The following is a 17,642-nucleotide window of genomic DNA, read 5'->3' on the forward strand; positions in this document are numbered from 1 at the left end:
ACATTCACACTAATCATGTACAAAATGTAAATGCAATAAGTTATACAGCAGACACGAGATGTCTTGTGGTTGTTGTGGTAATGTGTGTGTGCCAGTGCATGCATATGTGTCCATGTGTGTATATCTGAGTTAAAACAGCTGCTTCTACAGACCTGCTTCCAGCTGCTTCAAATTGGTCTGCCATTAAGTTATTATCTGTTTATGGCTCTATGACCAGGCCCGCCTCTGGCAGTTCTATCCCCCCATACAGTGGAATGGTTAGAGATGGGGTTTCAGGTCTGGTGCGATAATTGTCTGTGTCATACACAAAAAGGCTGGATACCATAATGACTTGGACCGGTTTCATGCATTCATAGTGGAGCCTCTAAGCTATATTGCTTTTGGTTGAATGTTTGACTCTTGTTTGTTTCCTCTATACTGCAATGGAAAGACCAGCAAATTAAATAAGTAAATGAATGCATTAATACTACAGGACCAAATGAACAGATCCTTTTTTCGGACGCATACTGTAGTTAGTGTTTTTGTCCAGTCTGTTATATAAACCGATCAGCATATGACATCAAAGTACCGCGAGATGCATTCGAACACAGTTCATTAGAACAGCTCTCGCGGTACTTTGATTATACGCACACAGGTAGCCGCCCTCCCCCCGCTTGGTCCACGCCTCGCGGTAAGTAACGTTAGCGTTTTTGTTCGTTCTTTGGGAGTGTTTCGCGGCTTCCTTAAAAAAATACACGCGGTAGTATATTGCTTAATTGTCAATCTCACACAACATTTGTGACACGCCTTAGACGTGGCGTCATAACTGTTTTAGCAGTTAACGATATTGGGTGTGTAACATGTATAATAATAAGATTATTTGATTAGCACATTATTATTCTAAGTGTACAAAGCTGCAGACTGCAATAATTGAATTAAATTTAAATGATACGTGTACTGCGCAATGCGCATGCTCGAAACATAACCACGCGGAAGTGAAACTAATAAAGCAATTTATCACATGCATTACTGTGAAAGACAAGGAACGTCCCTCAGATCTACAAATATTTATTATTGAAATATTATTAATATTTATGTATTGTCACTGTCACAGAACAAACATTGTCTTCATTTTTCTAGTATTATCTTTCTCCACTTAAACGTGCACTAAGTAAAAGTAACTCACTAAATAAGATAAAGAGTCGCACACTTGTTTAAAATGCTATTTCATGGACAAAACTCAATAATAATCTCCAAAACGATGTGAATTTGAATTAAATTTGATCTCTGCCTCCTAACCCGCCATGATTGCGTTACTTCCGCGTTTCAATAGAAGAACCCTAAGCAGTTTCCGGTTGGGGAGACTTAAAGCAGAGAGAAATGGGAAACTGGGAAAATAGTTAAATTTAGCAGAAGCTGTACATTGCATTGTAAACTTATGAAAGTATAATTTCAAATACGGTAGAACAGAACTTTCAAACACCATTGCAGTGTACAGTGTACAGCTTCTGCTTAATTGAACTATTCTCAGTTTCCCATTTCTCTCTGCTTTAAGTCTCCCAAACCAGATGTTACCAAAATAAAAGTCCTCCCAACAAATCATAGTTAAAACCATAACATGTCCATAAATCTTAATTAAAAGACATATCTCATAATCACTCAATCAACATTTTGTAATTACATTTTGTGATTAAACTGTTCACATGTCTTTAGATTGAAACAACTCCAGTGCTGATTCCACTTTTCACCCCATCACATACTGCTGAAATGAAGAATCTGTGTGTAAACAAATAGTCTAATGTTAGTCTGACCTTGATTTCATGCCTTTCCAGCTTCTAGAGATATGAATGCTGTGACGTGTCGCATCGCTTTGGCAGCATGCAAAGGAGACCAATCTGCCTGCTGTCACTACAGCGTAAGGTGAACATTCATAAGGTAAGTCATTTTTTGAAACAGCATTTCAAACCCCGCAGGGCTGTGACAGACAAGCCATTTTAGATATAGATAGACATACAGACTGACTAAATTCTCTGGACACCCTCTACTGAACTGTCTTATCACGGCATGCAGCCGGTAGATTAATTCACTAATGGAATCCTAATTAAATGATTTATGAAATGTCTACCTTGGGTATTGACATGTCGCGGGGTGTCCCGGGGAAAGGTCTAATCATCGGCAACCATGTTGAGAATAAATAAAGACTCAAGAATGAGAGAATATAGCGTGTTCATTAAACAATGAATGATGATTGATTATAGGTTTGCACTTTATTTCTGGATGTTTTGAGATTTGGGTGTTGGTTGAAAAGCCTGTATTGCATGCGTGTTTTAATAAGAAAGAATATGTGTTCAGTATACCTTCGCATGCTTCACGATTATGAGGTGTGCTTCAAGGTTAAAGGCTCATCGTCTTATTTGCATCTCAATTAGCTTTCATAAAGATCATCAGACGCACGTCATTCGTCAATTAGCATAAGTCGGTATCTCACCAAGCTGGAAATTCTCTGCTTGAAAAAATTTCATTTTGGCCTCTCTGGCAAGCTGTCATGGCAGCCTATGGGGAAGCTCTGCAGTAGCGAGACAGATTGGGGGTAATCAGTCCCACACCACCGCGGAGAACCTCTCTCCATACTTCATTCTACGGGAAGGTACCAGGAATCTGAATTTTCAAAGCTTCTGGCATTCCTTATCTGCCATCTGTTTACATAGAGGTAATAGAAAATACAGATTTCAATCACAAGCGCCATGTGCGAGATTGGTTTACGCTCAACTGGTTGCCTGGAGATAGCAATATAGATATGTGGTTTTTTACATATTTACTATCAGATGGGCACCTTTAAAGATGAAGTGAGTGAAGATTTTTAAGTGCGGAATACCTTGAAGACACAGTACGAAGGGAATATGATCTAGATGTGGGTGGTAACTTTTAATACAGTTGTTGAAAAGATTTGTTTTGCCTGTAGCAAGAAACATTCCTTTCTCAAACTGAAAGAAACTACTAGCCTGCGGATTTTCCATGGTCATTAATACACAATTTGTCTTTTTTGTCTCTTCTTCTGGAAAAGTAGCAGGTCGAAAGAACATTTATAGTTTCTCCTTCCATCCAAAGAAAGTAATTAGCCAAAATTATGCTGTACAGCCTTAAGAGTTTGATTTCAACTGGGTTCTGTTTTTACTAGCGCATTCCATGCACGCAATGACACGTTTGAATTGTACGAGTAGCAGACGCGTTTGAATCACTGTTCAGATGGAACAAATAGGAATGGGTGGGGGAATTCGCTTACATATTTACCGTAGTTATCAACAGCTCAGAAAACACTTCCTGGCAAGTAGCTTGCCACAACAAATCACCAGCCCTCCAGTAGAGGAGCTGTCTTTGTGGAAAGATATTTTACAGCGGAGAGTAGTTGCCTTTCAAATGAAAATGCACCTGTAATGCATGCTGCTAAATGTATTGCCTTTCTGCTGGCGACATTTCAACAGTAACTCTGTCAGAGCTGAAATTGCTCAGCATCATCAACTTTCATGGCGTAGTGGAAGAGAGCTGGGTGAAGGCAGTAACTCAGTGTAAGTCTACCTGCCTGCTGTGTTAACAGTCAGCCTGCCACAAATTTATCGCCACTGTGAGCTAGAGAGGCAGACAAAGAGGAGTTGGGTTCTTTTGGTAGTGGTATGAGAGGCTGAGTTTTATTTCTCTTACAGTATATTATGTTTTAGACGGGCTCTTTCATGGCTGTTTAGTAGCATCAAATAAATCGTAAATTGAAGTAAGGATTTTTTTCGGCACAAATCAAATGTGTTTAGTATTTTGTGCACTTATGTGGTTAAGTTTTATTTTCTCCATCATTTACTCACCCTCTTGTCATTTCAAACCTGTATTATTTTCTTTCGTCTGCAGAACACAGAAGTTATTTTGAGGAATGTTGGTAAAACATTTACTTCCATATGGACACAAAACCAATGCAAGTCTGCTTTTATGGGTCTGTTTTAAAAAGTATATATTTTTGTACGTTATTACAAATAAGATTCCACTGTGACATTACTTTTTACTGGGATCGTGTTTGTACAATGTCACGACAAGCAATAAGTGCGAAGGGCTATTTAAAACCACATAATACGCAGCCGGTTAAAATCTATTGTTTGACTTTCGGACAAAATGGCGAATAGCAACGTGGGGTGCATAATATTGGCGTTATGATTGGTCCGGTTACCTGTCAATCAAATTAACTTTGTATTGGCACCTAATGTATTATGGCTCCTGTATGAACTATCGCTTATTGCTCCTAAACTCTTTGTAAGTCGCTTTGGATAAAAGCGTCTGCTAAATGACTAAATGTAAATGTAAATGCAAACTTCATGCGAAGGGTCAATTGTGATGAAAGATCTTACATTTTGGGTGAACTATCATTTTAATTTACACTAGTTGCATTCATTGTTTTTATAAAAAGTTTTGATTCGTTTTTCATCTGTTTCCGTTTTGTTCCCTAAACTGTCATTATTTTTATGAATTGGATCAGAGTTTTTATTGTAATATTCCTATAATAACAAAACATTTCATTTAAATTCTTAATCTTGCTACAGTAAATTGTTCATAGGAAAAAATAAAGTGAGAAACCCTGTGAGAACCCAAGCACAACACTGGGCCATGGTGCAAAATAATCTTGAGATCTTAAGAACAATGATATCTCTGCAGGGCCAAAAGATAAAGTACAATGTGCTGTACACTATCATACTCAAAAAGCTTTTTTCATGCGCTTATCTGAACTGTGTTTTTATTTAAAGGCTACATTGGCACCTTTACAAAGATATCTACCCCAAACAATACTTCTGTGAAACATTACTCCTCACACTCATTGTTTTCATGGGCCTTGTGAGAGGAGATCAATGAAGTTTGGGTTTGTATTTAATACCGCCTGTGTAGGAATGGCTGGATGGCCTTTGATAGGTAATAGATCAGACCATATTGAATGACCCAAGACACAGATCATCTCAACGGCAGTCAAAGATCGATTGTGTGTGTGTGTGTGTGTGTGGGACAGGTAAAAATAGAGCACTGACACTGTGGGTTATGAAAATATTTGCACTTATTTAAGCTGCCAGTTGCCTGACAGATATTTATAAGTTTTAGAATCATCAGTTACCATGTAAACATCATAGTTAAATTAAATCTGTAAGGGGTTTTAGATTTAAAGTGCTTACTTAAGAGTGCATTCAAAAAACTGGCATGCATATTTCAGAGTTATATCAGAATTTAGATGGAGACATTTATGAATATTGCATACAAATAAAACTAAATCTTCCTGAGTGGGAACGAACTGCAAACTGCAGTCAGATTGAAACATGCATTGAGATGCTTTTAGTAAAATATGCATTTGACGGTGTGGGTTCACTCTGGATGTGCCGTCTGATGCTCTGAAGCTCAGTTTGCACCTGACAAATCCAGTCCAGTCACCATTATAATTCCAATAAACAATGAATTCAGTCGCACTCCAACAGCCTCCCCACAACTCCCTGGTTAGACAACAGCAGAGGCATGAATCTGACAAATGGCATGCCTTTTTGATCCTTCCATTCCAAATATATCAGAAAGTCATGGAATACTTCTAATCTAATTACAGGTCTTCTCAGGGTAGCTTCAGGGCTTACTGTCAGGTATTGTTCTCGCTCATCTTTGCGACTTTAGTCCATGCATGTGCAAATCTTCCAAATGAATGCAAGCCGCTGTCTCGTGGCAGCCCGGTAAACTCTGAATCCCTGAGTCTGTGTGTCTGGGCTTTGAGCGGGTGATGAGCTACAGAGGTATAAATCCCCTGTTATTTGGCACTCGGGATGGGTCGCTCCATTTGAGGGTTTGTCTCAGCAACTGCACCCCAAGACAGCGTGTGCGCATTCTTGGAAGGGTTGAAATCCCTGTGGCATGCGGTTCTGGGGCGTCATCCAGAGCTCCACCACCCGCTGAGCAGATTTATCTTGACATGCACCAGTACGACCGTGATTTTTGGCCCACTGGATGAACTTTATCAAACAAAATGAAATCGGAAAGGAATTTAAAAACACACACTCAGATTGATTTGTTTGGTTTAACTTAAACATTTCTTTATTTATATTTTGTATAGAGTATAAGAATAACAAAGACGAAATTGTAAGTTAATGTTGACAAAAGGCAGTATATATTATATATTCCTCAAATACTCAAATACACTTCAAATAAATATGTAGTGAAAGGTGCGGTTTTGTGGCTTTTTATATTTCTAATCTAGTTCTCTACTGGACAACCATTTGTGATTGTTTGACCGTGAAAAGCTGTTTAAACATATTTGTTTTTAGAGAAATGCTATATATCGACAGAATTTATTAAATTTAGACTTATTGATAGAAATTCTATATATTGTACTATGTGTTCAGAGGTGTATAAAGACCTTACACAATGAAGCGTTATGTTTTTATTACCTTAGAATGAGCTATTTCTATCTACATACACTGTGGGTCCCCTTACATGGAATTCGCCAAGTTGTTTCTACAGTAGCCCTAAATCAGGGGTGTCCAATGTCGGTCATGGAGGGCCACAGTCCTAAAGAGTTTAGCTCCAACTTCGCTCAACACACCTGTTTGGAAGTTTCTAGTCTGCTTTGTGAGACCTTGATTAGCTGTTCAGGTGTGTTTGATTAGGGTTGAAGCTAAACTTTGTTGGACACCGTCCAATGTCATGACATGTTTGTCCTCTGTCAGTTGCCGTAGTTCTTCGAAATCTTTTAACAATTTAGATAACAAGTAACAATATAAAAATATAAAGCTGGCAGTAATATTTACAACTAAATGAATATAGCAACTGCCAAATGGAAGAAAATCAAGTCTTCATAAAATATTAATAGACATCAACTTCTCTTTTCTCCAACACAATATTGTGAATTGTTAACACAAGGCACTCTTAAGAAAATGTGTTAGTGTTTAATTGCATCATCCTTATCAATGTGATTAATGTCGTTTTGATTACATCCTGGCCTTCCCAATAGGAGAGAAAGCAGTATTTATTTTTGGAGTATTTTCTCCTTTCAAGCTGTTTTTTTATTTTCTTTCACACGCCATAACAGGAAGATGACTTAGTTGATCGTATATGGCCTGCGTGAAATATGTTTTTTTATCAGGCAATTTTGTAGAGCAACGGAGAAAAGGAGCTGTATGGTTGTTTAAGCCCTCAGTATCATTATTTGGACAATCATGGTCAATCCAGAGAGGACTACGGCTCTGTAAAATATGATTGGGAGCAATAAGAGAAGATAGTGTGCAGACGGTGAGGGAACGATGAGGCAGTCTAAACTTCAATAAAGCCTTCTCTCACACGCACAAACACACGCACGCACGCACAGATTCTCTCATTTTCTATCAAATATCTCTTTCAGATCCCCTTTCCAGGACTACAGCAGCAATTTAAAGTAAAGTGTAGCCTATGGAAACGCAATAGATTGTGGTCATGTGACACAACTCTGAAGAATGTAAGAGCTGGTGTCTGACAGAATGAATGCATATATAGGCGTTGTTTTTGTTTTTGAACATAATGTCTTATGTTCTAGCTTTGGGGTTTGGTGAAAATCCCTGCTGTCTGTAACTTGGAGTAAAAATTTTTGAATTAAAGCTTTAATAAAAAAAGTGTGATAGGAGAATTCTGGGGTCGACCTTTGTGTGTGGCCGCCTCTGCTTTCTGATGAGGCTCATTGGGTTAAGATTCAAAGTCTGCTGAGGTGTGGGGTGATGGGTGGGAGGAAGGCAGAGGGCCAGCTGAAAAACTGATTTTCTGACTTGTGAGAGGTCAGCAGTGCAGGAAATACAGTCGATGTAGGAACATCACTGGCTGTTTTGGGCTTCACTCATAAAATTTTGTATTTACAGAACTTATTTTTTATTAAATATTTTGGATTAAGAGGTAACTGTTTTGATTGGATTACAACACATTTTATCTCAGGACATCAGTGATCAGCCTGATCCAAGTGACACTGCAGCTTTATTGAAAGTGCTTGCAATACTTCCGAAACCAAGCTAGATTTGTTTTCTAATTGTTTTAGTGAAAGAGGTCTAGTTCTTAAAGGACTTTGTAAGAGATTTGTGCTGAGGAAACAGAGCTGGAAATGGAGAGCTTGTTAAAAAGCAGTTTTGGTTATTAGCCGTGCCCTTCCCCATGCAAAAAGAACTATGCTAAGAGGTTTGGCAGAATAATGTATCATGTCTACAAACGGAGCATTTCTAGCATATGTTACCAATTTAAGGGAAACATTAGAAAATCCTCCATGGCCTGAATACAAATGAGTTTTGCGTTCTAATGGTGAAATAGACAAACTCACAGCAACAATTACTGTAATTGTGGTCCGAAATTACATTGGTTGGTGATGGTGAATAATAAATGATGATGTGAGTGTGGTGTGAATCGCTATGAAGTAATAGTAAAGCTGGATCCTTGGGCTGTGAGAATTTGCTTTCTTATGAGTAAATGCTTTCTGCACATCTCTGATGTGTCCAGAAAATCATATTCTCAACTATTTTAGATGCAGCAAAATGAGATTTGAAGACGTTTTAACTGCAGAATTCAGAAGTCTGGTTGACCCATTCGCTAAAATATTAGATAGAGAGGCAATTTATTTTTATGGGCAATAAAAGGAAGTAGCCCTACATTTCAGAGCTATAGCACCATGGTGAGTTAAACTTCCTTTATGCTAGTATTGTTTTCATTGAGGGTCAAGTGTCAAACCCATGCCATATATTTATCCCATAATATGATTTCTGTTGGAAAGCCTTGTTTTTAAGACTGGAGATTGGAGAAAAACCTGCAGTTTAATATAAATACTGACAATGTATTTTGATTGCATTGCAGAACCAGTTACTAATGTAAACAAAACATTGCTCTTTAGAATGAGCAAAACGTATATCTGAATAAAGGCATTTATATGTCAGGTTTCAGAACTCCACAAGTTTCTTGAGCTCTACAGGAAAGCACTTGTTGTTTTGCAGTTACAAAAAGGTCATAGGTTCAATTCCCAGGGACCTAAAAAATACATCAAATATAAACATTGTATCTCTTGTAAGTTAAATTTTCCAAATCTACATGAAGTCACCAAACTTTTCACATTATCACTGGGCTTACAGATGTCTAGAAGTCACAGCACCATCACTCTCAGCTCAAGGTTATTGAGAAAACACAGAATTAAAAAAAGTGTCCTTCTATCTATTCGTTTCCAGTCACTGTGAAAAAAGTAGATGACCTTGGCGCAAGGGCACCGTGAGCGATGAACGCTTGTGTCTCCTGTTTCTCTGGAGATTCCGGCAGTCCATCACTGTCATAAGCTTATTATTGATTAGAGTGGTTTCTGTGCGACGTGTTCACAAACTAGCCTGTAAATCCTTCAGTGCTACAATGCTACACTGTCTCTATCAAGTAGGAACATTTATCAATTACAGTAGGTCACTAATGCATTTAATTGGAGCAATTTAATTAAACGACTATACTGGTACGGTGTAGAGCAAAGCGATTTTGCCCGGGAGGGAGTCCGGATTGCTTTTCCAGCCTAACTCTTTAAACACAGCCCCAAGCTTTGTACAAACAGCAGCAGGAAATTGCTGCAAATTGTGCACACCAGTGTGGCCAGATCCCCCGTTTCCCAGTGCCACAGAAGGCAACATTCTCCCCCCTCATCCTCTGCAAATCTGCCTGCTGCCGCTAATGTTTGCTCCCCCCAACCATAACCACAAAGTCTGTTTAATTAGACTTCATCTCTGGGGGCAAGAGGCCCCAGCCCAACCCCAAGCCCTGCTGTTGATCCTGCGAACAAACCTTGAGGCATGTTTGTTTTCCTCTGATTGACTTGTTGTGCCATAATTATCACAAAGTGCTTTGGTTGCAATTAAAACCCCCTTCACCAGTTTTCTCATTTGCTTGCTCATTTCAGGAGAACATTCACTGAGCAGTTAAGATAACATAAAGCATCCCAGAGGAATTAAAATACAGTGTGGAATTGGTGTTTTTTCCATGTGCTTTTATAAATATCAGTAAAAGCACCAGTGACAATTGAGTTGGACACCTTTGCATACTGCCTATAGTATACTTGGGTTTAAATTATTCTATGATGGGTTGTGTCAACCCATGGTTTGGTCAAATATGGACATTTTTCTAGGTTTATTTAAACCATCAGTTGGGTTTGTCCATATTTTACCCACATGTATAGGAAACTGCATAATATTTATATTTAAAAAGCATTTTTATTGAAGAAAGCACATAATTGAAGGTGTTGTAAGTGATATTTAGGGGAGCGTACGTCAGACTTGACCATACCCCTTTTCCAAAAACACAATACTGATCTTTTTACATGTGGTTTTAGAACCAATTAAAAAATGTAGATATGATGGAAGAAGATATTTTTTACTTTCATGCATCTTTGCATTCTCTCAGTCTCTTACACTTTTTCATTCCTGAGGTTTGTTTTTGACACTGGACTAGAACTGCCACAATACCAGGAGAAATGCAGATTAAGGCACAACTGGAATGGTCTCATAAAGTGATACTTCACCCCAAAATGTTAATTCTGTCTTCATTTACTCACCTTCAAGTTGTTCCAAATGTGTATGCAATTATTTGTTCTGATAAACACAGAGAAAGATATTTGGATAAATGCTTATAACCAAACAGATCTCAACACCCTTTGACTGTCATTGTAGGAAAATTACATTACAGAAGACATTTTGAAGAATGCAAACAGTTCTGGGGCACTTTTGACTACTATTGTTTTTTCCACATTGTTCTGTGATTTATAGTTATGATTCATTTTGTGGAATGCAGAGGTGAGGTTAAAGTCCAGTGTATACGGGCTAATTTGATGAAAGTGTCATGGTTTCTCTGTGTGCTTGTAAGACAGTTATCAAAGGCAAAAAATCCAGATAGATCAAAGAGCAATGCACGCTCACACCCCCTCCAGTCCTCTCTGAATGAAGATGAGAGGTTTTTGAAAAATGCATTGCCTTTGAAGAGTGTTGTTACCTGGGTTACCATTTTCTTTCTTTGTATTGCATTTTGGAATTTAGTCCGGCATGGAGGTGAGATTTGGCCATAGAAGAATAAAGAACTCTGAAATAAGGAAATGAAAAGCATGACGATGTAACATTGGACTGGTTCAGGATCGATTTTTTTCATCATCAAGGACAAAAGTGGCTTGTTTATCCCATGTTAAAATACATTTAAATATGCAAACTGAACTACATTCCAGTTTTGCATGACAGACCTTCAAACGTTGAGGAGATTGTGTGCATGTGAAGAACAAGACAAATTAGTTTTTATTTAATCAAGTATTCAAACGTTTAAAAGGCCAACATTTAAAAATGTTAATACAACATCAATCTAACTGATTACAGGGGAAATATCAAAGGCTTGCTCATCTAGGACTTGCTTCAATAATATGATTAGACTTTAAAAACAACAAGGATGAGAACAAGAGAAAAGAAATGTTCTCCTAAAACACTTTCCTTTCTTCTTTGATTAGCACATGAATATATTTACGCCTTTAAGCAGGGAAAATGCTGTGTTGATTCTTTTTCTACAGCAATTTCACTTCTTCAATCCTTAAAGTAATTCAGCCTCAATGACAGAGATGCCAGCACTGATGATCTTTAATATTAATGTCTTATTTTTGCACAATGCTGCATTGATTTTGTTGTTTGACTTCGAGTGTTTTCAAGGTGCTGAAGCAGATATCTCCCAGTGGTAATCTAGGATGGCCGTGAGTTAAGACGACAGCCTCGGGCGATGTTCATCGACTGAGAGACGCTCGGAGACTAGACGCATTATTTGCCGTTCCTCTAAATGCCTTCATCTCAAATAAACACAACACATTCTGATAATTTATAGTCTTAAGGAGATTACACTCATTAGCTAAACCATCTTATTTGCTGAAATTTATACTGATTCGAACAATTGCCAACACGGTTAAAGGGACAGTTGACCCAAAAACGAACATTATGTCATCATTTACTTATCACCAAATCTGTATAAGTGTATTTGTTCTGATGAACACAGAGAAAGATATTTAGAAGAATGTTTGTAGCCAAACAGTTGTTGGCCACTATTGACTTGCCTGGTGGGAAAAATTGCTTTATAAATTTCCTGAAAACAAAGAAGATATTTTGAAAAGTATACAGATTTGGAACAACATGAAGGTGAGTAAACAATGACTGAATTTTTTGGGGGGTGAACTGTCCCTTTAAAAAATGTCCATGCGGATGACTAAAGAACAGCACATTTATTCCACATTACTTTTTACTGGTCTTTTCTCTTCCAGTGATGATGCAGACGTTTAAAGGGAAACTTCATCCAAAAGTTTAATTTCTGTCATCATTTACTCGCCCATTTATTCATTCTTCACATATCCTCTTTTGTGATCTGCAAATGTTAAAAAGTTAAGCAGGTTGGAAATAAAAGGAGGGTGAGTAAATGAGGAAAGAATTTTCATTTTTGGGTGAACTATCCCATTAAAAATCATCGTTGTTGTAATATCTTCCATAGAAACAGATTTGTCACCATAGAAAAACTATATCCACAGATAATGTTAGCCACCGTGCGAAAAAAAGACAACATGAAAATATAACCTCATCGTTTCAAGTAAAACAAAGCAAAGCAAAGCAGTATGACTCACAAGGAAAGCTTAAATTACGCTTCAGGTTTGGAGAGCAATTCAATAGGAAGTGAATCAATCTCAGGATGAATTGTCTCACCACATCCTGAGCAGAAGACACCTGATCTAGCCAGAGGGGAGGCTGCAGTAATGTGCTGGTAATACTGTCAACACAGGACAGCTGCACATCACCATCCACTCACACTCTGTCCCTTCTGAAAACTGTCATGTGTATTGAGCTTTGAAGGTCCATCCATGTCATAAATGTACAATTCCTTATTATCCGGCTGATTGCACAATAAACGGAGGAATGAGTCTGTTGTAACCATTGTGTCTGCTAACAAAACAGAACAATTGAGTACTGTACTAATACATCATTGCTCCGGATCGATGTATTCCCTTGAAATTTGACATCAGCATCAATACTTAAAATGACTTATAGGTACGCCAAAGAAACTCAGAGACGGTTATTGAACTCAAGTTATGCTGTAAGCAGATGTCAACCACATGAACATCTACTGAAAGCATTAGCAATGCATAGGATTATTTCCAATAGCAATCCAGGGATATTCATCCCATTAACCAGACTGCCAAAGCTTAAGTAAATTCATAAAACAGACCTAATATTGCATGTATGGAAGATCAGGGGTCTTAACCTTTTAAGTACGCTTAAGTGAAATAACAGAGACTGGGGAAAGACTGTTACTTTTTAACATGATCATATTCTGGAGAAAGAAATTGGGGGATCTCCTGAGAAGATCAAATTGCGTGTTTTTTATTTCTTTGAGTGTGGTTCAGAACGATAGACACAAATGTCCAAAGAGCCAATGACATTTGTATCTCGCTGTCTCTAGTTATTTTATGCTTGCTCGTTCGTGATCGAACTGGGCATTTAATAAAATATTCTGTTTAAACAGATGCTTCAGAACGCCCATGAACTGTACAGACAGCATAGTACAGCATGTGTCCATGCAGCAACTGTAATCGAACACACTGGCAGATAAATGTCTCGTGTAAGCCAAAGAGTCCAAGCCAGCTGAGCCAGTCGCTTCATTTCTCTTGAAGAAAAATGAATCAGAAAAGTGTAGGAGATGTTCTTTGATTTAGATTTGGACTTGCACTTGAAGGCGGTGGTCAAAAACTCTTTGTGTCCAAACCATTTTGAGTAACATTCAAGTAGCATGTAAACTTGATGTTTTCACTCGAGCGTTGATGCCATGTGCTGTTTGCTCACATGAAACAGATTTCAAAGGTATTTAACGGCTGGCTTAGATCATGTTTTAGAAGCACTGCACCAAAAATCAAATGCAAAAGATATGATTTGAGTTAAATGGCATGACTTTCAAGCTTGTCTGGTTTGCCAATTGAGTTGTCAATATCTAAAAAAAAAGATATATATGTTTTTATCCAACAAAAAGGCCTTGAGTTGTTTCAAATCATTTCTTTGTTCTGATAAGCATAGCGAAAGATATTTGGAAGAATGCTTGTAACCAAACAGTTCTTGGCCACCGTTGACTACCATAGTAGGAAAAATGACAATGATAGTCAAAAGTTCCCCAGAACGGTGTGCTTTCCTACAGATTTCCTATAGCTCAGTGGTAAGAGCATTGCATTAACAATGCAAGGTTGTGGGTTCGATCCCAGGGGATTGCAAATATCTATGTAAAATGTATAGGATAAAGCAATGTAAGTTGCTTTGGATAAAAGCGTCTGCCAAATGCCTAAATGTAAGTGCAAATGTACATTCTGCACAAATAATAATTTGTGTGCATTAGACAAAGAAATGTATAGAGCAATTTTCCTACTATGGTCAATGGTTTCCAAGAACTGTTTGGTTACAAGCATTCTTCCAAATATCTTTCTCTTTGCTTATCAGAACAAGGAAATGTATACAGGTCTGAACAAATTCAAATTTGGGTTGAGTATATGGACACAGAGTTATAATTTTTGGGTGAACTGTTCCTTTAAAAACAAGGCATTTGTCGTGTCGCATTGCGCCACTCGCGTTGTAATAAATGCTGAAGAACTGTATTGCTCATTGTTAGTTCATTTTAGCTAATGCATTTACTAAAGTAAACAAATACAACCATATTGTAAAGTGTTATAGTTTGTAACAACCAAGCTTATCGGAGGCATCACAACGTTAAAAGATGGGGTCAGATTATACTGTGAGAGATGTTTTAGTGCTAAAAGAATGACATAAAACAATATTAGACAATAAGTGTGGTTTTGTGTTTACAATGTTCACATGGAACTTTAAAACAACAAAAAATCAGGAAAACTCAGGGCGTTAAAAGTATACAGTCCAATGCTCCATACCCTAAAACAGTCCTTGAATCCTATAATGTGTTGTGAAAGTCGCAAGTGTTAGTGTCCACCTGTGTATATACAATCCAACAACAATGAAATCCAATGAAAAGGTGCCTGAAAAGGTCCCTTCAGAATTCAGATCAGTAGTTTGGTGAATATTGGAAGCTTCCTGACCATGCTGGTTTCAACATATAATACTTCCTGTTTCTGTCACATGATCCCCCTGGCAGATCTTAAAGACACACTTAAAAGGTTAAGAGGAGTAAAATGGACTGAAGAAAACATGTTAACCAATTAAAACTGTATAGTAGATAAAATAACTTTAATAAATAGAGCGATAAAACATGTCCCTTGTGTGACAGTGTCACAAGTTTGCCATTTTAAAAGATTTATGAAGAGTAAATCACGAGCTCCGTCATGTGGTAATGCCTTGACTTGATGTACAAAAAAAATCGCAATTATGTCCTCCTTTCTCACTTAAATTTCTCCAGATTGTACACCAGACAAGTCTAACCTACGTGTTAGACTTTCTCCACAGAAAATGACAGAACAGAAGACCATTACAACCTCACTGTCATAGTCTTTCAATTACATTACAAGTCACTGACAAGATTCTATTATTGTGTACATTTGTGCTGTGATTTAAACTCATATTGTTTCTATGTTGTGTGAGATTATATCAATATAAAAGAATCCTTGTGCACAAACAACCCTTTGAGGCATTGCTACATTAACCGAGTTTAGATTGTGTTGTGGAGGAAGTATAAGCGATGCCATCCGCTCCAGGGAGATTGAGAGTATCTCCAGATAGCAGGCTGGGTTGATATAAAGCTTTATGAAATGTAATTTGTCACCATGCTACCACGAACACACTTCAGACTTCTGCACACGGGCTGAACAGAAGATAGGTCTTAAAAATGATGGGCCTTGTCATGTTAACGGAAGGGACTTTAAATGAGAGTGCGCTGCTCTCCACTTTTCTTGTACACGTAATTTTTTATTTGGTTACTCCGGAGCGGTGATTGTAATAGCAAATAAAAAAGCATAATAATAAATGTGGGCCTACTAAAAGTCAACGTAGATGGGCAAGCTGATAGATTGCTTTTTAGCAATAAGCACATGGTGACTGTTGACTTCAGATATAATTATACCTCTAAGGAGAATTGACAAAGCCGTCGGGAAACTATTGCAATATATACTTTTCTTTAAGCACTGTTGGTCTCACATCTGGACATACGGTTCTGACTGTTATACATTGACATGTGCAACGTGTCAGTCCCAGATCACAAGTTTTGTCTCTGCCAAGTTGCACCATGCTAATTCTAAACTCTCATAAGAGACTTGCATTTGGGAAATGAAATGATGACCTCTGCAATCTTACTTTGAATTATACATTCCTCGTGCCGTGTGAATAAGCAACCATGGCAAATGGAGAAAATCAGGTCACGTCAATGCAAATTCCAATGCTTTTTCCATGCTGACATGTGCAATGTAATGAGCGGTACATCAAAAAAAAATGACTTTTGAAGCCCCAAGAGCACAATGGAAAATTCTGAGTAATGTGGTGAAAATGTGTGAACCAAGCAGGTTTGTTTTCCCAGCAACAAATTATGCCTAGTTGCATACCAATTTAGATATCCCATTAAGATTCACCAAGTAAAGTATAATTGAGACTTTGGATTCATTTGAGTTTGGGAGAATATTCAGTGAAATTACTGAGTGCATGTAAGTGTGGGCAATATTACAAGATATAAAATAAATTGAACATTTTTGCCCAAATAGTTTAGATATACAAACAGTTTAAATGACATACAAACAACTACAATTTAAACACAGCAGAGACACTTAAAGGTTTACTGTGTTTGGATTTTTTGCGGCATCTAGTGGTGAGGTTGCGAATTGCAACCAACGGCTATCAAAGCACTAAAGTGGCTTACACAGAACTAAGATAACAGGAAGGAGGAGATAACATATTTATCAAACGCACTCTATAGAGCAGTTTGTCCGTTAGGGCTACTGTAGAAACAACATGGTGAATTCCATTTGGAATTACATTGGACCTTTAATCTGCCAATAATCACTTAAAAAAGTAAAAGCTAATGCAAATTTAAAGTTTCATTTTATAGATTTTCTAATTTGGCTGGGCACTTTGCCCACTGTCTTTCTCCCTGAGTGAACTTTATATGCGTTTGTTGGGATCATAAACCAACCCATCCCTTGTTTACTTTGCAGGAGAAAGCATTTCTTAAACTTTAATTGAGGATAACACACATGCCAAACCAGTTTACTTCAGTATCCTCCTAAGCTTAATACCTCATACATCTCTGAAAGCTGTAATGGCTAGTTACATAAGCTATTCATCTCGAAATCATGAACCTTTGTTAATAGTTTCCAGTGTCAGATACTTTACATACTGCCATAAATACTACATAACAATTTAAGCCGAAGTAGTTTGTAAATCTGAAAGATAGCTATTACTGACTCCTTCTTTCTGTCTGATGGACACCCACACATTCGTACATTCACATTTAACAACTCCAGCAGCTACCCAACCCACCCAGGAGCACACACCCTTCAGAATATATGCAGAGCGTCGATGTCTATTTCAGTGTTAAGTGTTTCTTCCCTCCTGCTGAAAGTGAGCCTTGTGCCCCTGAGGATTTCCTCCAGTCAGCCCTGTTAATAAATAAATGACTTCAGGATCTCT

General features: G+C 37.8%; 1 protein-coding gene across 1 annotated transcript in view; it reads left to right on the forward strand.

Annotated features, from left to right (window-relative positions):
• Positions 1 to 643: 643 nt before the first annotated feature.
• The window catches only part of rgma (repulsive guidance molecule BMP co-receptor a), an 85,444-nt gene continuing 68,445 nt past the window's right edge, over positions 644 to 17,642 (forward strand). Inside the window, exons 1-2 of the mRNA XM_056766148.1 lie at positions 644 to 670; positions 1,812 to 1,914. The gene's annotated coding sequence lies outside the window, so the exon portion shown is untranslated. The remainder of the gene's footprint in view (positions 671 to 1,811; positions 1,915 to 17,642) is intronic.

The sequence above is a fragment of the Triplophysa dalaica genome, chromosome 14 (assembly GCF_015846415.1).
Source record: "Triplophysa dalaica isolate WHDGS20190420 chromosome 14, ASM1584641v1, whole genome shotgun sequence".
NCBI lineage: Eukaryota > Metazoa > Chordata > Actinopteri > Cypriniformes > Nemacheilidae > Triplophysa > Triplophysa dalaica.